The sequence below is a fragment of the Heterodontus francisci genome, chromosome 32, assembly GCF_036365525.1.
Source record: "Heterodontus francisci isolate sHetFra1 chromosome 32, sHetFra1.hap1, whole genome shotgun sequence".
Taxonomy (NCBI): domain Eukaryota; kingdom Metazoa; phylum Chordata; class Chondrichthyes; order Heterodontiformes; family Heterodontidae; genus Heterodontus; species Heterodontus francisci.
Window position 1 is genome coordinate 55,185,132 of NC_090402.1, and position 13,763 is coordinate 55,198,894.

Below are 13,763 nucleotides of genomic sequence, written 5' to 3' on the forward strand. Positions count from 1 at the left end.
AGTTGATGGCACAGATAGAAATAAATGCATATGATTTGATAGCTATCACAGAAACGTGGTTAAAGGATGACCAGGACTGGAAACTTAATGTTGAAGGGTATTCAACGTTCCGGAAGAATAAGCAGAAAGGAAAAGGAGATGGGGTAGCCTTGTTAATAAAGGAAGGGATCAGTGAAGTTGTGAGTAATGATATAGGTATAATAGATCGTGATGTAGAATCAGTTTGGGTGGAAATAAGGAATAGCAAGGGAAAGAAATCATGGGTGGGAGTGGTCTATAGGCCCCCGAGGAGTTGCCCCTCTGTAGGACAAAGTATTAATCAGGAAATAATGGAGGCGTGTAAGAAGGGCACTCCAATTATCATGGGTGATTTTAATCTGCATATAGACTGGACAAATCAAATTGGCAAGAGTAACATGGAGGATGACTGTGTAGAGTGCATCATAGATTGTTTCAGAAATTACCTGGGAACAGGCTATTTTAGATTTGGTAATTTGTAATGAGGTAGGATTGATAAGAGTTCTCGTAGTTAAGGATCCTCTAGGGGGAAGCGATCGTAACATGGTAGAATTTCAAATTCAGTTTGAGGGTGAGCAACTCGGGTCTCAAACCAGTGTCTTCAACTTAAACAAGGGCAATTACAGAGGTATGAAGAAAGAGTTGTCTAAAGCGGGCTGGGAAAATAGGCAAAAGGGAAAGTCAGTAGATGAGCAGTGGCAGACTTTTAAGCAGATATTTCATAATATCATGATCCTGTAGTTTTCTTTCGTAATATGTGGTTTGCCTTTAAGGCTTGCAAGGGATCAGTATTACTTTAAGAACCAGCAAGCCTCAGGAGTTATAGAAAGGTGCATTTTCGTTGCCTTAGAAACAGCCATTTGGAAACTGCAATTCAAAGGGTGCATTCTCGTTACCATAGATATAGCCACTGGGAGTGAGTCTCATGCGATACATTTGTTGCAATCCAGTTTTGAACTGGCTTTTAGTTGAAGGTAGTTTGTTCTAACAGAACACACAGACAAAGGACACAGCTGTGATGACAGCACCTGGAAAAATAGCTCTCAACCATTTAAACTGAAGGAAGAGGATTTTAGTCTGTTTATTATCTCTCAAAATTCTAAAAAAAAAAGGTCAAGCCAAAACACAGGTCTCTGGTAATTTAAATTGAAGAACGGGAAGTTAGACTGTGACAATCTATTATCCCTCAAAAACTCGAAAGTCAGCTTGATTCCATTGAAAGAGTTTGCACGTCGTTAATTGTTGAAATTCACTGGAGAAGGAAAGCAACATTCCGGGTGGACTTCAAGCAACATTGGACTGTAAATTTGCAAGGACTCTAATTTTTTCTATTTTAAATGTTGTTTATATCTTCATAGTGTTTGAGAATTTAGTTCTTCTAATTAAATAGTTAATTTGTTGATTTAAAGACACCTGGTTTGGCTAGCCTCATTCGGGGGTTAATAGAGGGTACAATTTGGCTGGATCTTTCTTTAATTTGGAAAGTTTAAATGATATGTTAGCCGATCTGTAGAGCAACAGGATTGAATTAACAGTGCGTTGGTCCCAGCACAATCAGAACTGTATATTTTGATTGAGGGCTTTGACTGGAGTGGTCGGTTGTAATATATTTATTGGGTTTCTTGTCTGAGATTTGAATCATATTAATTGGGGGCTCACTCAAGATTTGAATTACATATTAATTGGGTTTCTGGATTTGAATCATATCTTAATTCGATGGCTTGTGTCTGGGATCAGAATCAGGCTAATTTGGAATCATAGTAATTACTCGTCTCTGGGATAGCATATGTAAATTAGGGTTTTGCGTTTGGCATTCGATTAATTGCTCTTGAGTCTGGGATCTTATCAATTGGAAACTTGATTGTTGGGATCTAATTCTGACACCACTTACAAAGAAATTAAAAGAACCAGGTCTCTTGTATAATAAGGTACAGTCTATACCATTGTTATGGCATTAGTGGTTGTAGCAGAGTTTTTGGGAAAGCCGAGTGACTTGATAACTTTAACTAAGAACGAATTAAAAGAATTGGCAGAGAAATTGAGGTTGGAATTGAAATCAGGTGCCAAAAAAGCCGAGATAATTAACATAATAGCCGAACATCTGGAATTAGTAGAAGATGATGATGACGATAATACAGATGAAGGACAATACGAGGAACAAGAAGGTCGTAGGTCCGAAAGTGATGCAGTGGTATTGGCTAGGATTCAGTTAGAAATAAAAAAACTTGAAGCAGAAAAAGAATTAAGAAAACTTGAATTGGAAAAAGGGGAAAAGAAAAAGCAATCGCAATAAGAAAACTTGAATTGGTGGAAAGGGAGAAAGAGAGCATTTCAGAGAGAAAGTGAAAGAGAAGAGAGCAAATTTAAGTTAAAAGAGATGGAACTAAGACAAAGGGGTAGTCTTAAATCCAGGGAAAATGCGGGTCAGGGAGAATCTGAATTTAGATCAGGACCCAGCGAGAAGTTGTTTAAATTTAATACAGGCTCTTCCTAGGTTCGAGGAAAGGAACGTAGAGGCATTTTTCATATCTTTTGAAAAAATAGCCAAACAGATGAAATGGCCGAAAGAAAGCTGGACATTGCTTATTCAGTGCAGGCTGGTAGGCAGGAATCATGAAGTTTATGCCATGCTCTCTGAAGAGGCTTCTGCAGATGGCAAAAAAGGCTATTCTCGCTGCGTATGAGTTAGTCCCTGAAGCTTACAGTCAGGAGTTTAGGAACTTAGTGATTGGCTGGGCAGACATATTTAGAATTTGTGAGGGTGAAGCAAGTGAATTTTGACCGTTGGTTTCTATCTTTAATGCCTGTATCCACATATGAGAACCTTTGAGAATTAATTCTCTTAGAAGAGTTTAAAAACTCCATTCCTTCAGTAGTGAGAACTCATATAGATAACCTGAAAGTCTTGAAAGCTAGGCAAGCAGCAGAGATTGCTGATGATTTTGAGCGTGTGAATAAGCCAACCTATTTTGTCCGTCACCCCTATAAACCCGAGAAGGATAGAAAGTGGGAGACTTGAAAGGAAGGCAAGTAGCCAGGGACAAGAAGGAACAGCTGGGAATGCCCCAGGATCACAACCTCAGGTCAGAAAGGAAGGTGCTGAAGGTAGAAGTGAGGTTCGCAAGCCATAGTGTTATCATTACAACAAAATGGATCATCTTCGTTCAGAGTGCTGGAAATTGCGAGGTAAACCGATAGGACTTGTTGGGGCACGCAATGTTAGTGCAGAGGATAAAACTCTGACTGTGAGTACAGTAGACCAGACTATAGCATTAACGACAGCTGTGAATGTGAGACCAGATGTTAAAACTAAGTAGAGGTTAAGAATAAAATACCTGAGAGTTATAATGATTTTTTGTCAAAGGGGAGAGTAACTCCGTATCCTGTAAGTGAGGCAGGAAAACCTATCATTATACTCAGGGATACAGGAGCGACCCAAACACTCTTGCTGGGGAAAGATATGAGGTTTCCACCAGAGAGCGCCTTGAATGCTAAAGTTTTAGTTAATGGAATTGACGGGGTCTGTATACCCGTACCTTTGTATAAAGTACACCTAGAGAATGACTTAATATCTGGGATAGTAACTGTAGGTGTTGTCCACAGTTTACCAGTAAAGGGAATTGATCTACTCCTAGGAAACGATTTGGCAGGATCAAAAATATCAGTTTCTCCTATGGGTACAGAGGAACCATGTGAAATTAAGGAAACAGAGCAATTACAGGAACAAGTTCCGGGAATATCTCCTGCGTGTGTAGTTACCCGAGCAATGGCTAAACAGGATCCATTGTCGGAGGTAAAAGGGGCACCACAAATAGATAGTCAAGCATCTGAAACCTTATTTGGGCATTTAGATAATCCAAATGAGATGTTTAACAGATCGTCTATCATTGCAGCACAGCAAGCTGATCCAGTGATCTACCAAATAGCACAGAAGTGAAAGGAGTTCCAGAAGGCTGTTATATGGCAAATGGGGTTTTGAGGAGGAAATGGAGACCGCCTCATAGACCTGCCGATAAAGACTGGACAATGGTTGTACCACCTAAATATCGACCAGGATTATTAAGGTTAGCACACGACATTCCTTTTTCAGGGCATAGGGGAATTTGGAAGTTCAAATCACATATAAGCAAACATTATTACTGGCTAGGTCTTGCAAAGGATCTGAGACAATTTTGTAGGGCTCGCCAGACCTGTCAGATGCTGAAAAAACCACAACCTAAAGTAAAACCAGGGGATGAAGTATTAGTGTTGTTACCATCACAGGGAGAACCAGTGAAAGCACGGTTCAGTGGCCCATATAGAGTGATCAGAAGAGTGGGTAAGGTAGAGTACTTGATTGACACCTCTCATCGGCGGATGAAGAACTGGTTGTGTCATATTAATTTGCTCAAACCATATTACCGCAGGGAGGAGGATAAGCCAGTGCAGGTATGCCAGGTAATCGGGACTGTAGGGAAGGAAAAGGATAGTGAGGATGAGGCAGAAGTAGGCCTAGGAAATTCTCAGTTTGAACCTCCAACTATCGAATCAGCAAATGAAGAATGGCTAGGAAAATTAACCAATAGGCTTTTACACTGAGAGGCAAAACAGCGTGAAGTCCTAACCAGGGTTTTCACAATGTTTCAAAAAGCTTGTAGGGATAAGCCAGGATGTACAACCTTAGCCACACATGATGTGGGTATGGGAGGAACTGTTCCTTTAAAACATCCTTGTCGCTTAGGTCCAGACAGACAGGCCCAAGTGGAGGCAGAGGTACAATGCATGCTGAAGGGCAGCTTAGATGAACCTAGTCAGGACAGCTGGAATTCGCAGATGGTCTTAGTTAGTTAGAGATACAGCACTGAAACAGGCCCTTCGGCCCACCGAGTCTGTGCCGACCATCAACCACCCATTTATACTAATCCTACACTAATCCCATATTCCTACCACATCCCCACCTGTCCCTATATTTCCCTACCACCTACCTATACTAGGGGCAATTTATAATGGCCAATTTACCTATCAACCTGCAAGTCTTTTGGCATGTGGGAGGAAACCGGAGCACCCGGAGGAAACCCACGCAGACACAGGGAGAACTTGCAAACTCCACACAGGCAGTACCCAGACCTAGTGACTAAACCTGGTGGGATGGCTCAAACTTGCATAGACTCTAGAAAAGTCACTGTGGTAAAGAAGGCAGACTCATACCCAAATTCTCATTTAAAGGACTGTATGGACAGAGTGGGCAATACAGTGTGTCTTAAAGAGACAGATATGTTGGCAGGATACAGGAACAACCTTTTTGAAAATTTAAAGCTGAAATGTTCTGGTGGAACTGGTTGCTGTAGCCTAAACATTCTTTTTAGAAATGTGTATATCTGTAAATGTGTGGAAAGGAAAATGTTAGCGTTTTTTCAATTTGTATTTTTGTACCCATTGTGATGAAATGCATTTCAGGAATGGCGTTTCATTCCACTAGGGGCGGAGGTGTCATGATCCTGTAGTACTTTTTCAGAATATGCGATTTGCCTTTAAGGCTTGCAAGGGATCAGTATTGCTTTAGGAACCAGCAAGCCTCAGGAGTCATTGGAAGGTGCATTTTTGTTGCCTTAGAAACAGCCAGTTGGAGACTGCAATTCAAACGGTGCATTCTCGTTACCATAGATAAAGCCACTGGGAGTGAGTCTCATGCGATACATTTGTTACAATTCAGTTTTGAACTGGCTTTTAGTTGAAGACAGTTTGTTCTAACAGAACACACAGACAAAGGACACAGCTGTGATGACAGCACCTGGAAAAAGAGCTCTCAACCATTTAAACTGAAGGAAGAGGATTTTAGTCTGTTTAATTATTATCTCTCAAAATTCCCCCAAAAAAGTCAAGCCAAAACACACATCTCTGGTAATTTAAATTGAAGAACGGGAAGTTAGACTGTGACAATCTATTATTCCTCAAAAACTCGAAAGTCAGCTTGATTCCATTGAAAGAGTTTGCACGTCGTTAATTTTGAAATTCGCTGGAGAAGGAAAACAACATTCCGGGAGGACTTCAAGCAAAATTGGACTGTAAATTTGCAAGGACTCTAATTTTTTCTATTTTAAATGTTGTTTATATCTCCATAGTGTTTGAGAATTTAGTTCTTCTAATTAAAGAGTTAATTTGTTGATTTAAAGACACCTGGTTTGGTTAGCCTCATTTGGGGTTTAATAGATGGTACAATTTGGCTGGATCTTTCTTTAATTTGGAAAGTTTAAATGATATGTTAGCCGATCTGTGGAGCGACGGGATTGAATTAACAGTACGTTGGTCCCACCACAATCAGAATCAGAGCAGTCGGTCGTAACAATAACACTCAGCAAATATTTATTCCAGTCAGAGGGAAGGACTCGATGAGAACGATGAACCACCCCTGAATAACAAAGGAAGTTAAGGACAGTATCAAATTTAAAAACAAAGGCGTACAAAGCGGCGAAAGCTAGTAGTAGGCCAGAGGATTGGGACTTTTTTTAGAAACCAGCAGTGGATGACTAACATAGAGGGAGAAAATTGATTGAGAGTAAATTGGCAAGGAATATAAAAACAAACAGTAAGAGCTTCTACGGGTATATAAAAACGAAGAGAGTAGCTAAAGTAAGTGTGGGACCCTTAGAGGATGAGACTGGGGAATTAATAACAGGGAACAGGGAAATGGCAGATAATTTAAACCAATATTTTGCATCAGTCTTCACGGTGGAGGACGCTATAAACATCCCACAGATATCAGATAAGCAAGGAGCTAATGGGAGGAAAAATCTTGTAACGGTCTCTATCACGAGGGTCAACGTATTTGACAAACTATTGGGACTAAAGGCAGACAAGTCGCCAGGACCTGATGGCCTGCATCCAAGGGTTTTATTGGAAGTGGCTCTAGAGTTAGTGGAGGTGTTCGTCATAATATACCAAAACTCACTAGATTCCAGTAGGGTACCAGCAGATTGGAATACCGCTAATGTGACGCCCCTATTCAAGAAAGGAGGGAGGCAGAAAGCAGGAAACTATAGACCAGTTCGCTTAACATCTGTCATTGGGAAAATGCTAGAGTCCATTATTAAGGAAGAAATAGCAAGATATTTAGAAAAACATAATGCAGAGTCAACATGGTTTTATGAAAGGGAAATCATGCTTGACAAATTTGTTAGAGTTCCTGAGGATATAACAAACAGAGTGGACAAAGGGGAACCAGTAGATGTAGTGTATTTGGATTTTCAGAAGGTGTTCGATAAGGTGCCACATAAAAGGTTATTGCACAAAATAAGAGCTCAGGGTATTGGGGGTAATGTGTTGGCATGGATTGAGGATTGGCTAACACACAGAAGGCAGAGAGTCGGGATTAATGGGTCTTTTTCAGGTTGGAAAGCGGTAACTAGTGGAGTTCCACAAGGATCGGTCCTAGGGCCTTAACTATTTACTATCTATATTAATGACTTGGAGGAAGGGACAGAGTGTAGTGCATCCAAATTTGCTGATGATACAAAAATAGGTGGGAAGGCATGTTGTGATGAGGACACAAAGAATCTGCAAAGGGATATAGTTAGGTTAAGTGAATGGGCAAAAACGTTAGCAGATGGAGTTCAATGTGGGAAAGTGTGAGGTCATCCACTTTGTTGGGAAGAATAAAAAGGCAAATTATTGTTTAGATGGAGAAAGACTACAAAATACTGTCATACAGAGGGATCTGGGTGTTCTTGTACATGAAACAAAATATGTTAGCATGCAGGTGCAGCAAGTAATTAGGAAGGCAAATGGAATTTTGGCCTTTATTGCTAGGGGGTTAGAGTTTAAAAATAGGGAAGCCTTGTTAGAACTGTACGGGGTGTTAGTGAGGCCATGCCTGGGGTGCTGCGTACTGTTTTGGTCCCCGTATTTAAGGAAGGATATACTAGCATTGGAGGCAGTTCAGAAAAGGTTCATTTGGGTGATTCCTGGGATGAAGGGGTTGACTTATCAAGAACGGCTAAACAGGTTAGGCCTTTACTCATTAGAGTTTAGAAGAATGAGGGGCGATCTTATTAAAACGTATAAGATTCTGAGGGGGCTTGACAGGGTAGATGTTGAGAATATGATTCCACTAGTGGGGGAATCTCGAACTAGGGGACATAGTTACAGAATAAGAGGTCACACATTTAAAACTGAGATGCGAAGGAATTTCTTCTCTCAGAGCTTGGTGAATCTCCGGAATTCTCTACCTCAGAGAGTTGTGGCGGCTAGGTCACTAAATGTATTTAAGGAGGAGATAGATAGATTTTTGAAATCTCGGGGAGTCGAGGGTTATGCAGAGCAGGCCTGAAAGAGGAGTTGAGGCCTGGGACAGATCAGCCATGATCTTATTGAATGGCGGGGCAGGCTTGAGGGGCTGAGTGGCCTACTCCTGCTCCTATTTCTTATGTTCTTATGTTATACGTGATTTGGAGATGATGCAGCGAAGGTTCGCTCAATGGATTCCTGGGAGGATGAGAGGGATGCACTATGATGAGGTTTTGACTAGAATATGCCTATACTCTCTGGTGTTTAAAAGAATGAGAGGTGATCTCGTTGAAACTTATAAAATTCTTAAAGGGTTTGACAGTGTAGATGCTCAGAGGCTATTTCCTTTAGTTGCAGAGTCTAGAACGAGGAAACACAGTCTCATGATAAGGGGTTGATCATTGCAGACAAAGATGAGGATAAATATATTCACTTGGAAGGTTGTGAACCTTTGGAATTCTCTACCCCAGGGGGCTGTGGATGCTTAGTCGTTTCAGCACATGCAAGGTTGAGATAGATAGATTTTTGGACTCTGGAAAAATCAAGGGAACTAGGGATTGGGTGGGAAAGTAGAGTTGGGAGTCAAAGATCAGCCATGACCTTATTGAATGGCGGAGCAGGCTCAACGCACTGATTGCTTTTATTTCTTATGTTCTTACATTCTTATGGTTGGTGTATTATAAGAAGAGTACCCAGGGTGGGTATGCTGGGTCCTACATTGGCTGCTTTCCAGTCTGACGTTGACCACTCTCCAGTCCCCTGGCTCACATCCACAACTGTGAGGGTAAGAGTTATGAATAAAAGTTCAGAAGAGATGAGGGCAAAATTTAAATTAAAGAAAAAGGCATACATCAGGCACAAAGACAATAAAGGAGAGGATGACAAAAAACTCTTGCATTTTTATAGCGCCTTTTCTGACCTCAGGGCATCCCAGAGCTCTTTACAGCTAATAAAGTATTTTATTGAAGTGTAGTCACTGTTGCAATGCAGGATATGCGGCAACTAATTTGCATGTAGCATGCTCTGACAAATGTCACTGTGATAATGAGTGGATAATCTGTTTTTGTGATGTTGGTTGAGGGATAGATATTGGCCAGGACACCAGGGAGAACTTTCTTAGTCGTCTTCAAGTCCACCTGAAGGAATACAAAGTGGTTTGGAAAGAAGTTTTTAAAAAAAATTAGGAAGGCAAAGAGGAATTATGAAATGAAATTATCAAGGAATTAAAAGGAACAGTAAAGTATTATGCAGATAGGTAACTAACAAAGGAAAATCAGGATAGGGGTATAGCCACTAAAGGATGCACAAGGTAAGCTCACATGTAACGGTCGAAATATTCAATAGTTACTTTGCCTCAGTATCGAGCAGGGAGATTAACCTGGTGAGTATGACATTAGAAGAAGAGATCACAGAAATATAATTGATAAACTAATAAAACTTAGAGAGGATGAAACTTCTGGTCTGGATGGATTGTATCCACACATATTAGGAGAGTTGTGGAAGAGAAAGCAGAGGCACTATTGCATATATTATAATATATACAAAAATTCAGTAGAATCAGAAAGTATGGCAGAGAACTGGAGGACAGCTAATGTAATTCCGAAATTTAAAAAGGCAGAAAGAACAAATACAGGGAATTATAGACCAATTAGCTTAATCTTGGCGGTAGGAATGATCATGGAATCTTTACTGAAGGTTGTAATAGAAAAACATCTAGAAACCGAAAATACAATAAAGAATAATCAGCCGGGGATATCAAAAGGAAATGCCATGCTTGACTGACCAACCAACCTTATTGAATTCTTTGAAGAAGTAAGAGTAGACAAAGGTAATGTAGTAGATGCAATATATTTTGATTTTCAAAGGCCTTCGATAAGGGATCGCATATTAGACTCATGACTAAAGTCAAAGTGTCTGGCATAAGTGGACAAGTAGCAAACTGACTACAAAGCAAAACACAGGACTGGGGAACAGGTTAATAAGGCCATAAAAAAGCATGCAACCCATTAGGGTTCATTTCTAGAGTGATAGATTGAAAAGCAGAGAAGTTATGTTGAACATGTGGGACACAGAGGCACTGGAGAAGGTGTAAAAATAGATGCTATCAGAACAGTGAGGGTATACTTCCCTGGAAAGATTGAAGAGGCTGGGGCTCTTTCCTCTAGAGGTCTGAGGGGTGACCTCATAGAGGTCTTTAAGATTATGAAGTGGTTCAATAAGGTAGGCATAGGAAAAATATTTCCTCTTGTTGGATGGGGCACAGAACTAAAACTAGGGACCATAAAAATCAGATAGTCACCAACAAATCCAATAGGAAATTCAGGAGAAACTCCTTTACACAGAGTGTGGTGAGAATGTGGACATGGAGTAATTGAGGGAAATAGCTGGATACGCACATGAGGGAGACAGGAATAGAAAGATGGCGATGGGATGAGATGGAGTAGGGAAGAGGAGGCTCCTAAGGAGCATAAATGCCAGCATGGGCCAGTTGGGCTGAATGATCTGTTTCTGTGCCGTACATTCTATGTAAATTGGTGATTGTTCTTTATTTGTTCGTGGGATGTGAGCGTCACTGGCAAAGTCAGCATTTATTGCCCATTCCTAATTGCCCTTGCGGAGGTGTAGTCCTTGTGGTTAGGGACACTTACAGTGCTGTTGGGGAGGGAGTTCCAGAATGTTTATGCATATTTTTTCACAGAGAAGGGAGATTTAATGAAGGTTTTCCAAGTTATGAATGGTTCGAGAAAGTAAATACTGGTTAATGAATTGGTAACAAGGGGCAGAGGCTGAGGATTGTAAGTGGAAGAATGGACTGTAGGAAGTTTTTTTAAACAGAGGGTTATTAGGACAGGGGATGATGCTTTTACCACAAGTGGTGATTGAAGCAGAGATCAGAGTATAATTTTGAAAGAACAACATATTTGCATTTCTATAGAGCCTTCCACAATCTCAGGATGCCCAAAGCATTTTACAGCCGATGAAGTACTTTGGAAGTGTCGTCATGTTGTAATGTAGGTAACATGGCAGCCAATTTTCATCTAGTCAGATCCCACAAACAACAATGTGATAATGACCAGATAGCTGTTTTCAAGTAATATTGGCCAGGACACTGGGAGGAACTCCCCTGCTTTTCTTTGAGAAGTGGCTGTGGGATCTTTATGACCACCTAAGAGGACATTTCATCTGAAAGACAGCACCTCTGACAGCGTAGCACTCCCTCAAAACCTTCTGAGGAAACAGTTCTACCCACTGAGCCATGACTAACAACTAAGAGGTCAATTGGATAAATATTTGACAAGGAGGAATGTAAAATGTGCAATGGGCTGAATGGCCACTTTCTCTTGTACATTTTATGATTCTAGTGATTTTCAAATGTTCATTAAAGTTCAGGGCAATAAAATTAATGAAATGCAGCTACAGTTCCCCCAGTGATTTAATAAGTTAAGCCCACCATCCATTGTGAATGTGAGCAACACAGAACAGAGGCCAGATCCTCAATCACTTGTCTATGCTGCTTTACCTCAACTCAGGTAGTTGGCGTGCTTCAATGCTGTCAATGTGTCTTAATGGGGTTATCTTTGGGGGGTTTGTTTGATCAGGGATTTCTCTCTCCGGAGTTTGTATGATTGGGGATTTCTCTCTCTGGGATTTGTGTGATTGGGGATTTCTCTCTCTGGGGTTTGTGTGATTGGGGATTTCTCTCTCTGGGATTTGTGTGATTGGGGATTTCTCTCTGGGGTTTGTGTGATTGGGGATTTCTCTCTCAGTGGTTTGTGTGATTGGGGATTTCTCTCTCAGTGGTTTGTGTGATTGGGGATTTCTCTCTCAGTGGTTTGTGTGATTGGGGATTTCTCTGTCTGGGGTTTGTGTGATTGGGGATTTCTCTGTCTGGGGTTTGTGTGATTGTGGATTTCTCTGTCTGGGGTTTGTGTGATTGGGGATTTCTCTCTCTGGGGTTTGTGTGATTGGGGATTTCTCCGTCTGGGGTTTGTGTGATTGGGGATTTCTCTCTCGGGTTTGTGTGAATGGGGATTTCTCTCTCTGGGATTTGTGTGATTGGGGATTTCTCTCTGTGGGGTTTGTGTGATTGGGGATTTCTCTCTGTGGGGTTTGTGTGATTGGGGATTTCTCTGTCTGGGGTTTGTGTGATTGGGGATTTCTCTCTCTGGGGTTTGTGTGATTGGGGATTTCTCTCTCTGGGGTTTGTGTGATTGGGGATTTCTCTGTCTGGGGTTTGTGTGATTGGGGATTTCTCTGTCTGGGGTTTGTGTGATTGGGGATTTCTCTCTCTGGGGTTTGAGTGATTGGGGATTTCTCTGTCTGGGGTTTGTGTGATTGGGGATTTCTCTCTCTGGGGTTTGTGTGATTGGGGATTTCTCTCTCTGGGGTTTGTGTGATTGGGGATTTCTCTCTCTGGGGTTTGTGTGATTGGGGATTTCTCTCTCTGGGGTTTGTGTGATTGGGGATTTCTCTCTCTGGGGTTTGTGTGATTGGGGATTTCTCTCTCTGGGGTTTGTGTGATTGGGGATTTCTCTCTCTGGGGTTTGTGTGATTGGGGATTTCTCTCTCAGTGGTTTGTGTGATTGGGGATTTCTCTCTCTGGGGTTTGTGTGATTTGGGATTTCTCTCTCTGGGGTTTGTGTGATTTGGGATTTCTCTCTCTGGGGTTTGTGTGATTTGGGATTTCTCTCCCTGGGGTTTGTGTGATTGGGGATTTCTCTCTCTGGGGTTTGTGTGATTGGGGATTTCTCTCTCTGGGGTTTGTGTGATTGGGGATTTCTCTCTCGGGTTTGTGTGAATGGGGATTTCTCTGTCTGGGGTTTGTGTGATTGGGGATTTCTCTCTCGGGTTTGTGTGATTGGGGATTTCTCTCTCTGGGATTTGTGTGATTGGGGATTTCTCTCTGTGGGGTTTGTGTGATTGGGGATTTCTCTCTCAGTGGTTTGTGTGATTGGGGATTTCTCTGTCTGGGGTTTGTGTGATTGGGGATTTCTCTCTCTGGGGTTTGTGTGATTTTGGATTTCTCTCTCTGGGGTTTGTGTGATTGGGGATTTCTCTCTCTGGGGTTTGTGTGATTGGGGATTTCTCTCTCTGGGGTTTGTGTGATTGGGGATTTCTCTCTCGGGTTTGTGTGAATGGGGATTTCTCTGTCTGGGGTTTGTGTGATTGGGGATTTCTCTCTCGGGTTTGTGTGATTGGGGATTTCTCTCTCTGGGATTTGTGTGATTGGGGATTTCTCTCTTTGGGGTTTGTGTGATTGGGGATTTCTCTCTCTGGGGTTTGTGTGATTGGGGATTTCTCTGTCTGGGGTTTGTGTGATTGGGGATTTCTCTGTCTGGGGTTTGTGTGATTGGGGATTTCTCTGTCTGGGGTTTGTGTGATTGTGGATTTCTCTCTCTGGGATTTGTGTGATTGGAGATTTCTCTCTCTGGGATTTGTGTGATTGGGGATTTCTCTGTCTGGGGTTTGTGTGATTGGGGATT

The 13,763-nt window shown here is 41.6% G+C and overlaps 1 protein-coding gene across 5 annotated transcripts in view; it reads left to right on the forward strand.

Moving 5' to 3' along the window:
• The window catches only part of LOC137347822 (exonuclease mut-7 homolog), a 556,743-nt gene that overhangs the window by 168,033 nt on the left and 374,947 nt on the right, over positions 1 to 13,763 (forward strand). Inside the window, exon 6 of one of the 5 annotated variants that reach the window (XM_068012844.1) lies at positions 3,912 to 4,082. The exons of the other annotated variants lie outside the window; for them this stretch is intronic. The gene's annotated coding sequence lies outside the window, so the exon portion shown is untranslated. The remainder of the gene's footprint in view (positions 1 to 3,911; positions 4,083 to 13,763) is intronic. 5 annotated transcript variants of the gene reach the window in all.